Below are 4,837 nucleotides of genomic sequence, written 5' to 3'. Positions count from 1 at the left end.
AATCTATTTCTTCGACCGTATCTTCAACGCCAGAGATCCTCTCTTCCATCTCTTGCATTCTGTTGGTTATGCTTGCATCTGTAGTTCCTGTTCATTTACTCAGATTTTCTATTTCCAATATTCCCTCTGTTTGTGTCTTCTTCATTTTTTCTATTTCCCTTTTTGGGTCTTGAACTGTTTTCTTTACCTGTTTAATTGCTTTTTCATGGTTTTCTTTCAGGGATTTATTGTTTTCTTCTGCTTTATTTGTCTTTTCCTCTAGTTTTTATAGCATTCTTCCCATTTTTTATTTGTCTTTTCCTCCATTTCATTTTTGATTTCTTCTTTAAAGGCCTCTAGCATCTTCATGATGCTATTCTTAAGGTTGCTTTCTTCTGCTTCTTCCATTTTGTGATGTTAAGGTCTAGCTGTTGGAGGAGGGCTAGGTTCTGGTGATGCTGTATTGCTCTTTATTTTGTTGTATGTACTTCTGCCTTGATGTCTGCCCATCTCCTTGTGGATTCCTTCTTGGTCTTATCAGCGCACTTGGTCCAGACAGAGCTGACAGATTCAGGAAGCCTCTCTCTCTTGTCCAGATGGAGACTCTGGGCAGGATGGGAGCTCTGGTCCAGATGGGAGGTCCAGGGCAGGTTGGGAGCTGGGGGCTGGTCTCTAAGTCTCAGGAAGTGCCTGGGGTCTGGTGCGGATGGGTGTGGGGGCAGGGCGTGGAGCTTGCAGGGTCTGCAGGGGGTCTAGGAGAAGGGGAACCTTCCCACTGGGGCCCGCCCATGGCCAGAACCTGGGGCTAAGTTGGGCAGGTCTTCCCTGGAATGGCGAGTGCCCAGGGATGGGACCTAGGGGCAGGCCTCTCTGCGTATGACCCCAGGCACACACCTCTGGTGCGGATCGGCCACTTGGATTTTTAATGTAAGTGCTAGAGACTGAGACCTGAACTCAAGTCCTCATGTTTGCACTGAGCTATCTCTTTAGTTCCTAGTAAGATTTTAAAAAAGATTTATGTATTTATGTATTTTATGAGTGCTCTGGCTGCATGCACATCTGCACACCAAAAGAGGACATCAGATCCCATTATAGATGTTTTGAGCCACCATGTGGGTGCTAGGAATAGAACTCAGGACCTTTGGAAGAGCAGCCAGTGCTCTTAAAAACTGAGACATCTCTCCAGCCTGAGATTTTTTAAAACAACTTTATGAAGAACTGTGAGTAAACTTGAAAACATAAGTAAAATGATAGAAAAATACAGCTTGTCAAACTAACTATAGAAATAAAATTCTAGATAGAGTCTCATAACCTTAAAGAAAGTATGTTTAATACCCTCCCTCCAAAAACAATCAAATAAAAATAAAACAGGCTAGATGCTTTACCAGATGAATTCTACCAAATGTTTAATGGGTTAGCAGATTGAATCATACATAGAAAAGTAAGAACTTTGGTCATATTTATTTTATTAGAATAAAATAGCTAATATAATAATAAACAGAAATATATGACATAAGTTATGAGAATAAATATGAGAATTTATTTTCTGGATAAACTGAATCCAGAAGTATATGATTATATATCATTGACAATTTATTTTTAGGTGTGTGTGTGTGTGTGTGTGTGTGTGTGTGTGTGTTTGTGTATGTGTATGTGTGTGTGTGTGTGTGTGTGTGTGAGAGAGAGAGAGAGAGAGAGAGAGAGAGAGAGAGAGAATGTGTGTGTGTTGTGTGTGCAGGTGCCTGCAGAGGCCAGAAGATGGCATCAGACCTCTGGAGCCGAGTTACAAACAGTTATAAACCACTGAACATGAGTGCTAGGATCCAAACTTGGGTCCTCTGCAAGAGAAACAAGCACTCTTAAGTGCTGAGCCCTCTCTCAAACCCCACCAAGTTGAGCTTTATTCTACGAAAACAAATATGCTTTAAAATTAGAAACCAATTACAATTTTAAGAAGAAATCATGTGATTATCCTAATACATGCAGGAAAAAGCATTTGATAAAATTCAACAACTACTTAAGATTTTAAAAATGAACTATGAACCAATAGCTGAGGAGCCCCCAACTGGATCAGGCCCTCTGGATAAGTGAGACAGTTGATTAGCTTGAACTGTTTGGGAGGCCCCCAGGCAGTGGGACCGGGACCTGTCCTCAGTGCATGAGCTGGATGTTTGGAACCTGGGGCTTATACAGGGACCCTTGGCTCAGCCTGGGAGGAGGGGACTGGACCTGCCTGGACCGAGTCTACCAGGTTGAGCTGAATCCCCAGGGGAGTCTTTGCCCTGGAGGATATGGGAATGGGGGGGTGGGCTAGGGGGAGGTGGGAGGCTGGCGGGAGGAGGGAGGATAGGGGGATCCATGGCTGATATGTAAAATTAAATCAAATTATAAAATAATAAAAAAATACCATAAGGAATGATAACTAGAGCTCAGGATGGTGGAGGCTGTGTAGCGTCACTTTTACTATGAGCAAAGAACTGTGTGCAGAGGGAGTGGAGGTTATAGAAGAGCAGGAGATAGACACTTTGCTGTGTTCAAATTAAGTCAAGGGTTCAAAACTGCAGAGCAATAAAAGCTTTAACTTGGAGAAGCAGAACCATACTCCAAGGAAGCATCATCAACATCACCACAAGTAGCATCAACAGCAGCAGCAGCCACCCTACCAATACCTGCAAATGGACAGCAGGCCAGCAGACAGAATGAAATCTTTTTTTTTTTTTTTTTTTTTTTTTGGTTTTTCGAGGCAGGGTTTCTCTGTGTAGTTTTGCGCCTTTCCTGGAACTCACTTGGTAGCCCAGGCTGGCCTCGAACTCACAGAGATCCGCCTGGCTCTGCCTCCCAAGTGCTGGCATTAAAGGCGTGCGCCACCACCGCCCGGCCAGAATGAAATCTTAACTATTGACCTGAAGAATTTTAGGAAACCAGGAAAGACCTTCACCTGGAGTAGCCGTCTCTTTGTGGACAATCTTCCCCTGATGTCACTGAGGAGGAAATGAGGAAGCTTTCTGAGAACTGTAAGAAAGCAGGCAAAGTTTTCGTTCTTAAGGATAAAGGCTTTGTCTTTTTTTAAAAAAAGAATTTCTTTATTATCTATACAGCGTTCTGCCTGCATGCCAGAAGAGGGGACCAGATCTCATTATAGATGGTTGTGAGCCACCATGTGGTTGCTGGGAATTGAACTCAGGACCTCTGGAAGAACAGCCAAGTGCTCTTAACCTTTGAGCCATCTCTCCAGCCCGGCTTTGTCTTTATTTGCTTGGAAACAGGACCCCTAGTGAAAATTGCCAAAGTGGAGCTGGGCAAAATGACACTCCATGGAAAGCAGCAGCATGTACACTTTGCTTGTCCTATAGTGGATCCCTTACAGTCTGCAACTTTCCTTAGTATGTATCCAATGAACTGCTGGAAGAAACCTTTTCTGTGTTTGGCCAGGTGGAGAGGTCTGTGGGAATTGTGGATGACTGAGGAAAGCCCTCAGGGAAAAGTACTGTTGAGGTCTCAGGGAATCCAGCTACTCAGAAACCTCTGGACAGATGCACTGAAGGCTCATTCTTGCTCAGCACATTTCCTTGGCCTGTGATTGTGGAGCCTGTGGACCACTTAGATGATGAAGAGGAACTTGCAGAGAAGCTGCTGATAAAAACAAACAAACAAAAACAAACAAACATAAAACCAACCCCCCCACCAGCAATTTCACAAGGAGCAAGAACAGCCACCCAGATTTGCACAGCCAGTGTTACCCACTGGAAGATACTCATTGAGATGGAAGAGCAACAGCAGGATCAAGTGCACCCAAATATCAGGGAGGCTCATGAGAAGCTGAAGATGGAGATGGAGATGGAGGCAGCATGCCTTGTGCACCAGGTTATGCTAATGAGGCAGGATTTGATGAGGTGTCAAAAAGAGCTTCAGAGAATGGAGGAACTGCATAACCAAGAGGTTCAGCAACAAAGAGGTTCAGGCAGGAAGATGAGCGCAGGCACCTTGAAGAAGAAATGCTGCAGCAACAAGAAGAAATGATGCAATGACAGCAGGAAGGATTCAAGGGAACCTTCCCTAATTTGAGGGAACAAGAGATACGGATGGGCCAAATGGCTTTGGGAGGTGTTATGGGCTTAAACAATAGAGGCACCATGCCTATTGCTCCTGAGCCAACTGGTATCCCAACTCTTCCAGGACTTGACACTATGATGCCAGATGGAGGCCTGGGATTGACTCCACCAAAAACTGAATGGTTTGGCCAAGCTGCTACAAATCAAAGGAATTAGTGGAACTCCTCCTGCATTCAACTGTCCAGCTCCTGGAGCTGAATTTGCTTCAAATAAATGTCACTGATACTAAATAAAGTTGCAGTGTCTAGTTTCCCACAACCCTTAAAAGAAGGGTCCTTTTTGGACTAGCCAGAATTCTACCCTGGAAAAGTGTTAGGAATTCTTCCCAATATATAAGTCTTCCTTGCCTGTATTATTCTAGGGAGTATGCTTGGAGCCAGAGGTCAAGGGAGGGGTGGTATTTAACAAATCAAAGTCTGTGGTATATTGCTTTATGAAGTCTGTCTGGTGCATTCTCTGAAACCTCTTGAGCCAGCTGTGGTGGTATTGTGTTCCCCAAAATATTGTGTACCTTAATAAACTAATCTGGGGTCAGAGAACAGAAAAGCCACAAGATACTTAGGCTAGAAAATGTTAGCACACGCCTTTAATCCTAGCATTCCAGAGACAGAAATCCCTCTGGATCTCTGTGAGTTCAAGGCCGCATTGGAAACAACCAGGCATGGTGACACACACCTTTAATCCCAGAAAGCAGCCTTTAATCCCAGGGAGTGGTGGTAGAAAGCAGAAAGGTATATAAGGCGTGA

General features: G+C 44.1%; 1 pseudogene; it reads left to right on the top strand.

Annotated features, from left to right (window-relative positions):
- Positions 1–2,543: 2,543 nt before the first annotated feature.
- LOC131900229 (non-POU domain-containing octamer-binding protein-like) lies at positions 2,544–4,314 on the top strand (annotated as a pseudogene).
- Positions 4,315–4,837: the final 523 nt, after the last annotated feature.

This window comes from Peromyscus eremicus, chromosome X (genome assembly GCF_949786415.1).
Source record: "Peromyscus eremicus chromosome X, PerEre_H2_v1, whole genome shotgun sequence".
In the NCBI taxonomy this organism is placed as follows: domain Eukaryota; kingdom Metazoa; phylum Chordata; class Mammalia; order Rodentia; family Cricetidae; genus Peromyscus; species Peromyscus eremicus.
The sequence above is the reverse complement of the archived record's forward strand: the minus strand, read 5'-3'. Positions and strand labels throughout refer to the sequence as shown.